A 17,348-nucleotide genomic window follows, 5' to 3' on the forward strand; every position below is an offset into this window, starting at 1 on the left:
TCTATCCCTGAGCTACAGCTGCACCCCCAGCCCTATTTTTTATTCATTATTGCTGGGATTGCAAGCATGTGCGCCACCTCACCTGGCCCAAACCCAGAATTCTGACACGCATGTAGGTGGCCATCAAGCTGCTGGCCTGGTAGGCATTAAGACAGTCCTGTCTGAGATTGCCAGGGCTGCCATGGCAAAGTGCCACGGAAGAGCCTAACAACAGGCGGCCACAGCTCTGGGGACAGGAAGGTCAAAGCAAGGTGCCAGCAGGGAGGCTCCCCCTGAGGACTGAGAACCCGCCCAGGCCTCGGTCCTTAGCGTGCAAGGGGTCGCTTGCTCCCTGTGTCTTCCTACTGTCTGCCCCTGGCTTTGTTACTATTATTTTGAGGCAGGTTCTTGCTGGGTTGATGAAGCTGGCTTTGAACTTGCAATCCTCCTGCTCTGGCCTCCCCAGCAGCTGGGACTATAGGCCTGAGCCCAGCCAGAATCCGGACTTCACTCTGGTGTTCCACCTTGCAAGTATCAAGCTTGTCCTTAATGGTCCACGGCCACACTGACCCCCAGGAACCTGGCAATTGTGCAAAGACTAATTGATTCAGCTCAGCTCGCAACTCCGCGTGTACCCACACTGCCTGGGGGTCTTCCAGTGTCAAATGTTCCGTCTACTAGCAGACCATGGACACTGAATTTAGGCCCAGAAATAATAGTCGCTGCACCCAGATTTCTCCTGGCCCACCGCTGTCTCTAACCTTGGCCACCAGGACGAGGGGCCCCAGAGACTCAACCACTGTAGTGATCTGAATACTACCCTCGCAGAACTCATGTTGAAGCCCTGGCCTCAGTGAACAATACTGGGAGGCGGGCCTTTGGGGGTGATTACCATTAAATCAGGATATAAGGGGCCCTGGTCTGATAGGTTAGTGGCCTCATAACAGCCACCAGGCACTGAGGGAAGGGCCCCCGAGGACACAGTGAGAAGATGCCCATCTAGCCACAAGCCCCAAGAGCCCTCACCAGGGCCCCAACCAACTGACACTCTGCTCCTGGGTTTTGAGTCTCCGGAACCGTGAGAAACAAACACATCTCTGTTGTTCTGTGTTGTTCTGTGAACATTCTTTTGCCTTGTGGATTTCTGCCACTCTTTTCTTTTCTGGTAGAATGGGGTTGGTTTTATTTGTCTGGGTGTTGGTGCGGCGAGGCCAACAGACCAGGAGCCAGAGGAGTGAGGAGACGTGGGAACTGGAGCCTCATGGTGTCGTCTACAGGAGAGGCAGGGCAGAGCGGCGGCTTAGGACTGACCAGCAAAGGGTTGGCTCAGTGGGCTCAGGTGCCTGGCCCTGGGCAGTTAGAGCAGGGAGGCCTCAGCTCCGGCTTGTGGCACCTGATACAGGAAGGAGATGGGAAGAAATGGTTTGTACACCAGGGGCTCAGCCCCACCCAGTATCAGGCGGAGAGGGTCACTCAGGAAGACTTTCTTCTTGTTCCTTGCGCAAGATCCCTCCAGCCCTGGGGGAACAGAAGCTGTAGAGATTCCACACTCTCTTATGATTCCTGGATCCCAAACTTGTGTTTTCCTGGGTGAAGAATTGGGTTTGAAATCTTTCCTTATGTTTTTTGTTTTTGTGGTACTGGGGGTGGAACCCAGGGGCTTTTCTACCTCCGGGCTACACTCCCAGACCTTTTTTTTATACTTTATTTGGAAACAGGGTCTCACCAAGCAGCTGAGGCTGGCTTTGAACCTGTGCAATCCTCCTGTCTCGGCCTCCCAAGTGCTGGGATTGCAAGCGTGCCCACCACGCCTGCTCTTACGTTGGGTTTGGTGGCATATGCCTGTGTTAGAGATTTTAGGGAAGCTCAAACAAACAAACAAACAAACAAACAAACTCATGAGACCAAAAGTAACTCGGCAAGGCAATTTACTTCTGCGCAGAAGGGTGCAGCCCACCAGCCAGAAGTCTGCTCAGCCTTTTATTCCCTGATGTGAGCTGCTCCGCTGTTCCCCATTGGCTGGAGCGGCTTTTACAGTCTAATCTGGTTGGCCAGTGTTCACTGGGCATATTGCACAGAAGGAGAAACAGGGAACCGGTACATCCAGGAGTGGGACCTAGAGACGCAGGCACAAAGGCTGCAAAATGAAGACCTACAGCTACAAAATGGAAGCTAGCCAGTGTCTGTGTGATCTGGTAACTTCCATAGGAAAGGTGGTTTTCCTTTCTTACGCCTGTAATCAGTACCTGCTGAGGGCTGATCTCTGCTCCCAAGACAGCGCCTCTCACTGCGTCTTCACAGGACAAAAGACACAGCAGCTCCCTGGACACTTTTTTTTTTTTTTTTTTTTTGGTACTGGGGATGGAACCCAGGGGCATCCTACCTCTGAGCTACACCCCCAGCCCTATTTTTATTTTTCATTTTGAAACAGGGTCTCGCTGAGTTGCAAAGGGCCTTACTAGGTAGCTGAGGCGGTCTGCGAACCGCGATCCTCCGGTCTCAGCCTCCCAATGCTGGGATTATAAGCATGTGCCAACATGCCTGGGTTGGACCCTCTCTTTTAAGTAAAGCCCTAATGATTTAATCGCCTCCTAAAAGTCCTACCCAATACTTTTTTTTCTTCTTGGTACTTGGTGTGAGCCCAGGGGCATTCTACTTTCAGCCTTATTTATTTATTTTTTTATTCATTGCTGTACTAGGGATTGAACCCAGCGACATTCTACCTCCAAGCTACACCCCAGCCCTATTTTTTATTCTTTAATTTGAAACAGGATCTCACTGAGTTGCCAAGGGCCTCACTAGGTAGCTGAAGCTGTTTGTGAACCGCGATCCTCCTGTTTCAGCTTCCCAAATGCTGGGATGACAGCCGTGCACCACACCATGCCTGGCTTAGCCCTTTTTAGTTTTTATTTTTTATTTATTTATTTATTTATTTTTATTTTTTATTGGTGCACTGTATTCATACATCATAGTGGGATACATACTTTTGTAGACATACATGCACACAATGCCCAGTCAGCCCCCACCCCATTCTCTCCCTAACCCTCCCTAGGCTTAGCCCTTTTTAGTTTGAGACAGGGTCTTGCTAAATTCCTGGGGCTGAGGCTGACTTCAACCTTCAATCCTCCCGTCTCAGCCTCCTGAGTACTAGGATTACAGGCATGTGCTACCGTACCCAGTTATTTTATTTATTTATTTTTTTTTTGGTGGTTCTCGGGATTGAACTCAGGAGCATTCTATCTCCAAGTTATACCACCAGCCCTAGTTATTTATTTATTTATTTATTTATTTATTTATTTATTGCGGTACTGGTGATGGAACCCAGGAGCATTCTACTTCCAAGTGATATCCCCAGCCCTATTTTTTTTTTTATTCTTTATTTTTGAAACAGGGATTCACTGAGTTGCAAAGGGCCTCATTAAGTAGCTGAGGCTGTCCATGACCACGATCCTTTGATCTCAGCATCCTGAATGCTGGGAATACAAGCGTGCGCCACCATGCCTGGCCCTAGTTTTTATTTTGAAACAGGATCTTACTAAGCTTCGGAGGGCCTCTCTAAAAGGCTGAGGCTGGCTGAGGCTGGCTGCAAACCTGCTATCCATCTCTCTCAGCCTCCCAAGTACTGGGATTATAAGCGTGTGTCACCACTCCCGGCTCCCACCCACCTTTTAAGTGGTGTTTTTTTTTTTTGTTGTTTTTTTTTTTGAGTGGCGGGGGAGCTGGGCCTGAGGATTAAATTGATATAAACCAGAACAACAAGATAAAAGCATATAGATTGATTAAATATGTTTCACATGGCCTTCACTGGGAAAGGGTGGTTCAAAAGCAGTTAGAGCTGAGCACAGATCTACTGAGTAGACTCCCATTTGTGACCGATGCCAGGCAAAGGGCTGGGCAGTGACCGGTGGCCAGGAAGGTCAGGGTGGCCCGACAGTGTTGGTTTGTACAGACTCCCTCTGTCCTGACTGCCCTTGATCAGCAGAGTGCTTCTTTCCTTCTGGTGTAGGAGGTACTGTCCACAGGGGCATTTCATCTTGTTTTTATGAAACGGAAAGAGTGATCTTTCTGCACCTGCTGCTTGCAGGCGCTTTTAACTCCACACGGTCAGTGTGCCAGGGCAGGTATTTCAGAGTAGCAAGTCCTTAACTCCTTCAAGAGACAAGTGCTCCATTCCTACAATGAAATATTATTTGGCCTTAAAAGCAAAGCAGCAGTCAGGCGTGGTGGGCACGCTTGTAATCCCAGCATTCAGGAGGCTGAGACAGGAGGATCATGGTTCGAGGACAGCCTCAGCTACTTAGTGAGGCCCTCCGCAACTCAGTGAAACCCTATTTCAAAATAAAGAATAAAAAATAGGACTATGGGTGTAGCTCAAAGGAAGAATGCTCCTGGGTTCCATCCCCAGTAACAAAAAAAAAAAAAAAAAAAAAAAAAGCAACAGCCCTGTGCACTGGTGCACACCCACTATAAGCTACTCAGGAGGCTGAGGCAGGAGGATAGGGTGTTCAAGGCCAGCCTGGGCAACATGGCAAAATCCTATCTCAAAAATGAAAAACAGAAAACAAAGCAGATTCCAACACTTGGGGTGCTGGGGACCGAACTCAGAGGAGCTCTACCACTAAGCTTCATTCATGGCCCTTTTCATTTTATTTTGAGACAGGAGGCTCCCTAAGTTTCCCAGACCAGACTCGACCTCGGGATCCCCCGCCCAGCCTCCTGAGTAGCTGGGAACACAGGCGTGCACCCCTGCAACCAGAGGGGACGAACCTTGAGGCCTTCGTGTTTGAATGAGCGAAGGACAAAACTTAGGCTTCCGTGGAGTCAGGAGGTCTTCAGAATTGTCACATTCATGGAGGCAGACGGTAGACTGCTGGGTGCTAGGGCTGGGGAAGCCGGACATGGTGGCACATGTTTGTAATCCCGGTACTTGGGAGGCTGAGACAGGAGGATCATAGGTTTGCAGCCAGCCTCAGCAACTTAGCAAGGCCCCCCCACAATTTAGTGAGACCCTGTTTCAAAAATGAAAAAGACTAAAAAAATAGGGCTGGGGGTGGAGCTCAGAGGTACAATGCCCCTGGGTTCCAAACCTGGTACCACAAAAAAATAAAATAAAATAGGGCTGGGGGTGTAGCTTAATGGTAGAATGCCCCTGAGTTCAATTCCCAGTGTTACAAAAAAAAAAAAAAAAAAGGAAAAGAAAAGAAAAAAAGAAAAGCAAGGGAGCTATCAAGCTTCAGAACAGTCACACCTGACCCTACCCCAGCCCGTTCACTGCAGCAGCTTCAGCACAGAATCACTGAAGATAAAGTTCCCAGCAAATTGTAAGGCTAAACGGCACCTCCTGCAGTGTCTGTGGGAAGGGGGAGCATGTGCCCTTTCAGTGACAGAAGCCAACTGTGGGGAGCAGCGGAGCGCCAGGCCGCCCCTCCCAGTCCTCCTGGCTGGGGAGCGCTGCGGGGCCAGGTGCTGCCTCAATAGGACCCCAGCCTGGTGGCTGTCCGTTGAGTATGTCTCCAACTTTTATTCTTAAAAGAAAAGGTCGGGGGATAATTACAGGATTGAAAGAGCACCGGAGCCTCAGTCACCAGGTAATGACTAATACCAGGAAGAACTGCAGTCATTTTTAGACTGAGTTCAAAGAGGCAGCAAGTCCTAAGAACAAAAGGCGCGTTCAAAGTCCTGGGAGCTGTGAGGCCGATCTGCTGACTCACAGGTGGCGCAGCTCGGCCCTCTCCCGCTCAATCCAGGGGCCGGCGAGAGCTCCTTAAAGGGGACGAGGCGGCATAACGTGTGGAGGAGTGCGCAAGCCTGTCTCCTGGGGCCCCTGGGGCAGGGAGCCTCAGATTAGGGCAAGCCCCGCCGCCCCGCCCCAGACCAGCAGGGAGGACCCTGGTGAGGAGAAAGAAGAGACCTCCTTCCTCCTCCTCCTCCTCCTCCTCCTCCTCCTCTTCCTCCTCTATTGGTACTGAGGATTAAACCTAGGTGTACTCTACCCATGAATTGCACCACCAGCCCTATTTTTATTTGAAAATTGAGCCTCACTAAATTGCTGAGGCTGGCTTGGCAATCCTCCTGTCTCAGCCTCCCAAGTACTAGGATTACAGATATGAGTCAGTATATATACATATACATACACACACACACACACACACACACACACACACACACATATATATATATATATATATATATATAATTATTTTTGTGGTACTGGGGATGAAACCACCCAAGGGCATTCTATCTCCAAGCTACAACCCCAGCCCTATTTTTTTTTTATTCTTTTTTAAGTTTTTTATTTTTTTGCGGGTCTAGGGATGGACCCCAGGGGGATTAGACCTCCGAGGTACACCTCCTGCCCTATTTTTTATTCTTTATTTTGAAACAGTCTCACTGAGTTGTGGAGGGCCTCACTAAGTAGCTGAGGCTGTCCGCGAACCACAGTCCTCTGGTCTCAGCCTCCTGGATGCTGGGATTACAAGCGTGCCCATCACGCCTGGCTTTTTTATATTCTTTATTTTGAAACGGTCTCACTGACTTGCAGAAGGCCTTACTAAGTAGCTGAGGCTGTCCATGAACCATGATCCTCTTGTCTCAGCCTCCCAAATGCTGGGATTACAAACACGCACCACCACACCTGGTCCTGGCTTTGTATTTTTTTATTTTGAAGCAGGCTCTCACTAAGTTGTGGAAGGTCTTGCTAAGTTGCTGAGGCTGGCCTCAAACCTGAGATCCTCCTGACTCAGACTCCCAATTACTGAAATTGTAGGCATGCACTACCATTCCTGTCCCTGGCTTACCTTTCTTATAGCCAGCTGTGCTACTGAGCCATGCCCACTGGCCAGTGGCTTCTGTGGTCATGGAGTGTCCAGTGCCTCTCTGGTGTCTTTTCCCCCAAGGGGATGACTCTGGAAGCAGACTCTCCACTCTGGAAGCCTCTCTAGCTCCCGGAGAGAGACTACATACAGGCCTGGTTCACGACATGCTTAGGAGGCCCAGAAGGCCAGCCTGCCTAGGAAGCAGAGGTGAGGACCGAGGCCAGCCACTGCCCTGCTCCCCTGCTCTTCTTAAAGGAACAACAGTAAACCGGGCGTGGTGGCACACGCTTGTAATCACAATACTTGGAGGCGGAGACAGGAGAATCTTGATTCACGACCAGTCTCAGAACTTAGTGAGGCCCTCTGCAATTTAGTGAGACCCTGTTTCAAAATAAAGAATAAAAGTAGGGCTGGGGTATAGCTCAGAGGTAGAATGCCCCTGGGTTCCATCTCTAGTACCTCAAAAAAAAAAAAAAAAAAAAAAAAAAAAAAAAAAAGAAGAAGAAGAAGAAGAAAAAAGAAGGAACAACAGGTAATTCACAGAGATGACATGGATCAGAATTCAATATGGCAGCAGAGGCGGGGCATAGTGGCCCACGCCTGTAATCCCAGTACTTGGGAGGCTGAGACAATAGGATTACAGGTTCAGGGCCAGCCTCTGTAACTTAGCAAGGCCCTTAACAACTTAGACTCTGTTTCAAAATAAGCAATAAAATAGGGCTGGGGAATCAGGCGTGGTGGCGCATGCTTGTAATCCCAGTATTTGGGAGGCGGAAACCGGAGGATCAGGGTTGCAGACAGTCTCAGCTATGTAGTAACTTCACAACTTAGTGAGACTTTGTTTCAAAATAAAGAATAAAAAATAGGGCAGGGGGTGTAGCTCAGAGGTTGAAGGCCCCTGGGTTCCATCTCCAGACTCCCCCACCCCCAAAACAGGGCTGGGATACAGCTCAGAGGTAGAACACCCCTAGATTCAATTCTTAGCAACACACACACACACACACACACACACACACACACGCACACGCACGCGCACGCACACTGGCCGAGAGCGGGCAGTCTGGGAAACCCTCTCTTTCTCTTTTTTTTCTATGACTACCTGCTTCCCCAGTTGGCCAGAAACCTACCCTCTCCCTGTGGAGCTGAGTGGAGTTTCTCTGCTAGCCCAGGCCATGGCCCAGCCCACCTCCCCTGCTCTGGTGACCACCAGCCCCAGCCAGGCCTTCCAGAGTCCCTGAAGTGTCCATGGGACAGGGTGGGGATGCTCCAGGTGCCCCCCAGGCCTGGCCCCCTAGCCAGCCCCACGACACTCTGCGGCTTCCTGTCCTCTACTCTCCCTCTCCTCTGCTGAGGTCTGCACCCCAGCTCATCCTCAGCAGGCTCCCCTTCACCTTTAACTGTAGAGCGGTCATGGCCAGTATCAATGCTAGAGGCCGTGCATGGCTGCAGGGGACTGGGACACATGCCATTGGCGACCATGGGAAAAATGGCTTCAAACTACCTCAATAGTAAACTGGGCGTGGTGGCACAAGCCTGTAACCTCAGGACTTGGGAGGCTGAGACAGGAGGATCACGGGTTCACGGCCAGCCTCAGCAACTTAGGCCCTCCACAAAAATTTATTTTTGGTAATAAGGGGTTGAACAAAGGGACATGAGCTATACCTTTGCTCCATTTATTTATTTATATTTATTTTTGTGGTACTGGGGATTGTACCCAAGGGCGTTCTACCTCTGAGGTACATCCCTTTTTATTTATTATTTTTGATTTTTGAAACAGGGTCTCACTAAGTTGCTGAGGGCCTTGCTAATTTGCTGAAATTGGCCTCTAATCTGATACTCTCCAGCCTTCCAAGTACTGACATTACGGGCCTGTACCACAACTCCGGACTTGTTTCTTGTTTTTGAAGGGCTGGGGTACTAGGGATAGAACCTAGGGGCATTCTACCTTCGAGCTACACTCCCAGCCCTATTTTTTATTTTTTATTTTGAAACAGGGTCTTACTTAGTTGCAAAGGGCCTCACTAAGTAGTTGAGGCTGGCTGCAAAACTTTGATCCTCCTGTCTCAGCCTCCCAAGTACTGGGATTACAAGCATGTGCCACCACGCCAGGCTAAATTTTCATTTTGAAACAGGGTCTCACCAGGCTAATGAGAGTCTTACTACTTGCTGAGATTGTCGTCAAACTTGTCACCCTCCGGTCTCAGCCTCCCAAGCACGAAGATGATAGGCTTCTGCTACCATGCCCAGCTTGTTTTTGTTTGTTTGGTATTGACCTTTTCGTTTGGTCCTGGGGATTGTACCCCAGAGGCATTCTACCTCTGAGCTACACCCCCAGCCCTTTTTAGTTTTTGTTTGAAACAGCATCTTGCTAAGTTTCTGAGGCTGTCCTCCAACCTGCAATCCTCCTGTCTCAGCCTAAGCACTAAATTTGCAGGTGTGTACTCCCAGGCCCAACCTCATTCCTTGTTTTTTTTTTTTTTTTTTTTTGCAGTACTAGGTATGGAACCCAGGGGCATTTTACCTCCAACCTATACCCCCAGCCTTATTTTTTATTCTTTACTTTGAAACAGGGTCTCACTGAGTTGCAAAGGCCTCACTAAGTAGCTGAGGCTGTCCTCGAACTGCTATCCTCCTGTCTCAGCCTCCCGAAGGCTGGGATTACAAGCGTGTGCCATCACGTTCTGCTTTCATTTCTTGTTTTTTTTTTTTGGTGGTACTGGGGTTCCTGGAAGCCCTTCTACTCCGGGCTATACTCCCAGAACTATTTTATATTTTTGAAACAGGGTCTCTTACACCAGCATGGCTGGCTTTGAACCTGCGCAATCCTACTGTCTCCGCCTCCCAAGCGCGGGGATTACAAACGTGGCCACCATACCCAGCTATCATTTCTTTTTTTTTTTTTTGCGGGTCTGGGGATGGAACCCAGGGGCATTTGACCTCCGAGCTACACCCCCTGCCCTGTTTTTTATTATTTATTTTGAAACCGGGTCTCACTGAGTTGCAGAGGGCCTCACTAAGTAGCTGAGGCTGTCCGCGAACCGCGATCCTCCAGGTCTCAGCCTCCCGAATGCTGGGATTACAAGCGTGCGCCACCACGCCTGGCTTGAAAGCTATCATTTCTTGTTATGAATGTCTACTAGAGAGAGAAAGTCACAGCTGTGGCTTGCATTTGTGATGTGTATAGTATTGCTGGCTTTATTTTCTTCCATCTTGGCCTGCCTCTGCTCCCTGGAACCTGAGTACCGTCTTTCCTGTCTGTATTCCTGTACCTGGTACTACCCAGGCACTCAGGCTTATCAAGGGAGAGAGAAAGAGGGGCCTTTGCTCTGCACCCACCTTTCTGCAGTGGCTGTTATTATGGTTGTAACAGCGCTGTGCGCTCTTTTTCTCAGTTCAAAGAAGATAAATTAAATCGGGAAATTAGCTTAGTTGCAGCTTCAAACAAATCTTTATTACAATGTATGTAGGAAACAGAAAGGGAAGAGAAGAAAAACAGTGTGCCTGGCAGATATGCCGGAGAGTCCCAAAATGGAAATCTGCCCCCATCTCTGTCCCTTTATATATAGACTTTGTATTATTATGTTCTTATCAGTGTTACCAAGGAAATGGGCTAGTAACTTATTCCTTAGGCAGATGGTGCCTCTGTCTCCAGGCAGTGCATTTACTAATGCCGTGCTCAGTAATCTACCTTGCTTTTCCTCTGTTGTACTGGGTTTATTGGCTGCGGGGCTTTGAAGCAGCACGTGGAGTTTACCTTTCCAGATCTCAAAGAATAGGAAGGAAACAAAGACAAATGACAGCAGGCGTAGCCATGCGTGATCTCTAAGAGCAAGGCGTAGGCTTGTACTGTCTTTACACCTGTGAAACGAGCCAGGCAGAGTCACTGTGATCTTAGGGTTTCAATTGTCTCTACATATCTTTAAGGCTAAAGACTTTATTTTTATTTATTTATTTATTTATTTATTTATTGCGGGTCTGGGGGTGGAACCCAGGGGGATTCGACCTCCGAGCTACACCCCCTGCCCTACTTTTTATTCTTTATTTTGAAACCGGGTCTCACTGAGTGGCAGAGGGCCTCACTAGGTAGCTGAGGCTGTCCCTGGACCGTGATCCTCCAGTCTCAGCCTCCCAAATGCTGGGATTACAAGCATGCGCCACCACACCCGGCAGGCTAATGGTTTTATACTGGCAAACATTAGACAAAGGGCAGAGGGCCCGTGCAGCATCCAGACTCTCGACTGCTTTTTACATTTTGGAAATCAATACCAGAACAATTTTCCAATACAGGCACAGGCGTGGGGAGATGTGACAGCAGGTCCTGCTTCCTTTCACCTGTCTGCGGCCGCCCTGTGACCGTGCCTGCGGGCTGGCTCTCTCCTGCCTTGGTGGTGCCACTTTGCCCAAGCCCCAGGCATCTCTAATGGAAGGCCAGAGCCCGCAGCACTGGCCCACATCTGGCAGGTTTTCTAGGCTCAAAAAACAAACCTAAGTTCCACAACATTTCTGTACTCTGTGTTGTATTTTTAAACAAAACTTTGGCTTGGCTTATGTTTTGTTTATGGAACAGTGATATTTAGTTGGGGCATTGGTAAAATAATAAAGTTTATTCCAGGGCTCTGGCCACTTGCTGTGTTAAACGGCCACGTGTCTGCTGCCTGTGGCACTGACCTGAGACCTTATGACTCTGGGCTCTCACAGCTTCATTCTTTGCAGTCTGGGATGGACCCAGGGCACTCTACCTCTCAGCTACACCCCAGCCCTATTATATATTCTTTATTTGGAAACAGGGTCTCACTGAGTTGCAGAGGGCCTCACTAAGAAGCTCAGGCTGACCATGAACACTATCCTCCTGCCTCCTCAGCCTCCCAAATGCCGGGATTACAAGCGTGCGCCACCATGTCTGGCTGGACCCACAGTGTTAGGCGAAGGGCAGATGGTGGTTTGGACTTCTGGGGAGAAGACAATGCCTCACTGGGCTGGGGTTGGCAGTGTTTGTCATGATGCCTAGTCCAGTGTCCCACCAGCGTGAGGACAGGCCTCCTCAGGCTTTGCGCCCACCCAGGACACACTGGCAAGTCCGCTTTGTATACATCCACTGTCAACTGCCTGGGCCATTCCCTGTGTGTGCGCGTGTGCGCCTGCTTGCGCCCTCTCTCTCTCTCTCTCTCTCTCTCTCTCTCTCTCTCTCTCTCTCGTGGTACTGGGGATGGAACCCAGGCGCCTTCTACCTCTGGGCTACACTCTCAGACCTATTTTATATTTTATTTGGAAGCAGTGTCTCACTAAGTTGCAGAGAGCCTCACTTAAGTAGCTGAGGCTGGCTTCAAACTCGCACGATCCTCCTGCCTCAGCCTCCCAAGTGCTGGGATTATAAGCGTGTGCCACCACGCCTGGCTTCCCTGTGCTCTCTGACACTGGGCAAGGTAAGCATCTCCTCCTACAGTTGAAAATAAAGCCCTTCCCTGGGCAGCTTCCTGAGATAGCTGGATGGCCAAGGCTGGAGTTGTCATGGCAACCGTGATCCAGGGCATCACCTGGCTCTGTAGCCAGGACTTCCCTGTTGTACCTGAGACAAAGTAGAAAGGTCTTGACCCCTGCTGGAGCTGTAGGGCCAAGGCTAAAGCACTGTTATAAAGGTACAGAGAAAGGCGGGGGTTCTAGAAGAAACACTTCAGACAATAGCCAGCCAGCGAAGGTGCGATCTTAGCCAGGCGTGGTGGGCACGTTTGCAATCCCAGCATTTGGGAGGCTGAGACAGGAAGATTGTGGTTCGTGGACAGCCTCAGCTACTTAGTGAGGACCTTTGCAACTTTGAGAATCTGTTTCAAAACAAAGAATAAAAAATAGGGCTTGGCGGTGTAGCTTGGAGGTAGAATGCCCCTGGGTTCCATCCCTAATACCAAAAAAAAAAAAAAAAGGTGAGACTTTGAGCTATTTTCTGGTTAGAAGAAATGTTTTGGAGCTAGGCACAGTGGTGCATGCCTCTAATCCGAGTACTTGGGAGGCTGAGATAGGAGGATCATAGGTGCAAGGCCAGGCTCAGCAACTATTTTTTATTTTTTCAAAACAAAAAATATTAATACATAAGATGATCTTGGAGTAAAGCTCAGAGGTAGAATGACCCATATTAAGTTCTGTGTCCCTCCCACTAAAAACAAAAACCAAAAACATACCGAGTACAACAAGGACAGTTGAGCATGGCCGTGTGTAAGTGGCCATGGGGGTCTTGGTCTGTTGCTGTAGGGGAGGTCACTCTGGCAGTCAGGCTGTAGGTTCAATGCCCATGATTTACTTAGTACAAAAGAGTAAACAGAATGCATAGCACTAAGTCTGGCCTGGCTCCTGTGGACAGCGGAGCTGTGGTGGCAGCTGTATCCGCTTCTGTATGTCAAGCAGCTGAGGCCAGGAGCCGGGTGGGAGCCTTCTGTAGCTCAGCCCTCAGGGATGCACAGCCAAAGAAAACCCTTTGGAGCTCTGTGTTTGGAACGTGTGTGCAGTGCTGGGGCTGAACCCTGGGCTTCAGGCGCGCTAGGCCAGTGCTCTGCTTCGCCTCCAGCCAAGGATTTGTTTGCCAAACTGGGTTCACTTGGATTCAGCAAACATTTACTAGGGGGGTTCTGTGTTCTGTGTTGACGACATGGTAATAATACTGCAGGTCTTTGGACCAGGACTGCCCTGTGTGTGCCTGCCTCATGGGGATGCTGGAGAGATACAAGGAGGCCTTGTGGCCACTGGGCCTGCCTGCCTGCCTTTCTTCCTTTCTTTTTTGGTATGGGAAAGTCTACCTGTGAGCTACACCCAGCAGCCCTTTTTATTTTTTATTTTGAGACAGGATCTCACTGAGTTTCCGAGAGTCTTGCTTTGCTGCTGAGGCTGGCTTTGAACTGGCTGTGCTCTTGTCTCAGCCTCCCAAATACTGGGATTATAGGAGTGTGCCACCATGCCCAGCTTTTATTTTTTCTTTTCTCACTACTAAATTGCTGAGGCTACTCTTGAGCCTGCGATCCTCCTGTCTCAGCCTCCCAAGAACTGGGATGACAGGCGTGTGCTCCCAGCCACTGTGCAGTTCTCACTGGCTCCTGGTGATGTCCTCCTGCTGCGTCCGGTCCTGGGCCACATGGAGGAGAACAGGGCAGCCAGTGCCGGTGAGAGGAGTATAGGAGCTCCGCCCTCCAGTAGGCCTGCAGAAGAGCAGGCTCCTTGGGAGAAGCCATGCACCTAGGATGCTCGGAGCCTAGGATGTATAGGACCTACAGAAAAAGCCTCATGACCCAAGAGTAGCATGTACCTTGACTATTGGTGATGGTGGGTGGTGGCCCGCAGGCAGGCGGAGCAGGTAGGCAGAGCTGCCACGGAGGTGCACCTTCCACAGCTAGATGCACACATACATCCCTGCTGGCTCCTCTCTCCTGGGCCCCTCAGCCTCCGACCCCATGCAGTGGCCACCACCCAGAACCCAGTGTGTCAATCTAGTCATAGGCAATAATCACACTGGTGGTGCCAGGTGCCGGGGAGCAGGGCAGCCCTCCAGCGCGGATGGCGTTCTGAGGGTAATAAAGGTGTTTTGAGGAGCTGCGTGTGGTGGCGCACTCCTAGAATCTCAGTACTTGGGAGGTTGAGACAGGAGGATCACGCAGGTTCTAAGCCAGCCTGAGCTACTTGCTACTTAGTGAAGCTCTCCATAATATAGTGAGACCCTGTTTTCAAATAAAATAAAAAACAGGTTGGGGGTATAGCTCAGAGGTAGAATGCCCTGGTTCCATCTCCAGTACTGAAAAAAAAAAAAAAAAAAAAAAAAAGCCTGGGAGTGTAGTTTAAAGGATAATCTTCCTGTGGGTAAATGTCTAGTATCAACCCCACAACACACACACACACACACATACACACACACACACTCTTAAAAGTTTAGCTGGGTGTGGTGGTACACATCTGTCACCCCAGTACTTGGGAGCCTCAGAGGAGGAGTGCAGGTTCCAGGACAGCGTCAGCAACCTAGAGACCCTCCTGTCTCAGCTCCTAAGTACTGAGATTAGAAGCAGGCGCCATCATGCCCAGCTCTGCTGTGTCTTTTTCTATGTGCCCAAATGTATAACTGAAATAAAAAACCCACACGAGGCACTCAAGTTGAGTGGATTCTTTGTTGTTACTGGTGCAATCCAACATAGAATTTTTGTTTCACTTAAAGAAACTCTTAATTGGCATTATTTGATGAGATTGCCATCATACCTCCCTTTCTTTACATTTGATTTCCTTTAGTTTTTTTTTTTTTTTTTTTTTTGTGGCACTGGGGATGGAACCCAGGGGCATTCTACCTCCGAGCTACATCCCCAGTCCTATTTTTTCTCTCTGTTTTGAAACAGGGTCTCACTGAGTTGCAAAGGGCCTGAGTAGCTGAGGCTGGCTTTGAACCTACACCGTCCTCCTGTCTCAGCCTCCCAAATGCTGGGGTTACAAGTGTGCCACCACACCTGTCTTCCTCTGGTTCTTTAGGTCTGTGGTAACTCTCTGAAGTCTGTCTTCCAGGCTCAGCCCCTGGGCTCCCTTGAAGGCAGCCTCCTCCCCTCTCCCTCGTGGGACTCTCCTCTTGCCTTGACATCCTGTTGAGAACTGGGCATCCCGGTGGCACAGGCCCTCCTTCCTCAGCTCGCTTGGCTGCTTGTTGCTTAGTGACCGTGTGGGATCCAAGCACAACCGCACGGTACGGGGGAGACCGTGCCTGTGCCCAGGCTGTCCTGAGCCGAGCCCCTTGCCGGCCGCCTGTGCTCACCGCCTCTCCACTCCTCCTCACCAGCCTAGGTTCAGGGGTGGGCGTTCCAGGCAGGGCAGAGAAATGTCTGCCAGACGTCACACCACAGGGCTGCTCTGACCAACTGGAGAAGACTCCTGAGCAAGCCCGCTGGCTCTGGGGAGGACACACAGGACAAAGGGGCAGCACTTCAGGAGTCCGTCTTCTACACGACTAATGCCAACATCTTCAAAACCCTGTGGCATTACAAATTTGTCTTTCTATATTATACTGAGATTGGGACCCAGGGCCTCAGGCATGTTAGGCAAGCACTCTACTACTCACCTACATTCTCAGCTCTTTTAAAAAAATTTATTTTGGAGCTGGGCTTGGTGGTGCAGGCCTGTAATCCCAGTCCTTGTGAGGCAGAGAGAGGAGGATCACAGATTCAAAGCTAGCCTCAGCAAATTAGCAAGACTGTGTAAAAATAACAAAATCTTGAGCCGGGCGTGGTGGCACACGCTTGTAATCCCCGCGCTTGAGAGGCTGAGACAGGAGGATTGCACAGGTTTGAAGCCAGCCTCAGCTACTTTGTGAGACCTTGTTTCCAAATTAATTATAAAATAGGTCTGGGAGTGTAGCCCGGAGATAGAAGGCCGCTGAGTTCCACCCCCTTTGTATTTTTAAATTTTGAGATGGGATCCTACAAAGTTACCTAGACTGGCCTCAATCTCATTATCCTCCTGCCTCAGCCTCCCAAGTGGCTGGAATTACAAGTGTGCACCACTGCACCCAGCCTGTGTGTGTGTGTGTGTGTGTGTGTATGTGTGTGTGGTAATGGGGACTGAACCCAGGGGAATTCTACCTTTGTGATACAGCCCAGCCTTATTTTATTTTTATTTTGAAACAGGGCATCACTAGGTTGGTGAGTATCTCAGTACTTGCTGAGGCTGTCCTTGAACTTGCAATCTTTCTGTCTCAGCCTCCCAAGTACTGGGATCAGGGGCATGAGCCACTGCACCTAGCTCACTCCAGGCCTTTTTATGTTTTGTTTTGAAACGGTCTTGCAAGGTTACTGAGAGTCACACTTGCTGAGGCTGGTATCGAACCTGTGCTCCTCCAGTCTCAGCCTCCCAAGTACTGGGATTACAAGCATGTGTTGCCACACCTGGCTCCAGCTCATTTATAAGCATATTTAACAGTCAATATCAAATACAAATCGGAGGGCAAATACATATCTTTAATTTTAATTAAATGTGGCTTTGACGAGTACTGACAAGCTTTGCAGACACTAATACAATTTGATTGTAAACACACATCCTTGCCAGCATGGTCAGGTAATTCAGAGAAAACATACAAAGATTAAAACAGACCCAACTTCATATTCTTTCTAACAATAACAACTCCTTCCAGATTTTCTTTATACCCCACTCCCCCTTTTTTTCTGTGCTTTCAGTTCAGGAAGTTAGAAAGGATAATAAACTTGTCAAGTCAGATAGCAAATTGTACAAAATCGACCAGACCTATGAAGGAGGGGGAGAAATGATCATGTTACAAAATACTACTATTAAGATCACCATAATTCATTGATTTCTGGACCTTTAAGCCCCTTGGCAATTTTACCTAGGAAAATAATATGCATCAAATAGAAAACCGATATTCTAAACATATTTTTATGTGACAAATTCTTTTTTTTGTTAGACATATAATGAGAATTAAAAAAAAAGCTTCATTTTCTGTAGCCAAGATTTAGGAATTAAAAAGAAGTTAGAGAAAACCTGTTCAGCTTACCCATAACGTGGAGTAAGACAGACTTGGAAAAGGACAGA

Source organism: Muscardinus avellanarius, assembly GCF_963383645.1.
Source record: "Muscardinus avellanarius genome assembly, chromosome: 5".
In the NCBI taxonomy this organism is placed as follows: Eukaryota; Metazoa; Chordata; class Mammalia; order Rodentia; family Gliridae; genus Muscardinus; species Muscardinus avellanarius.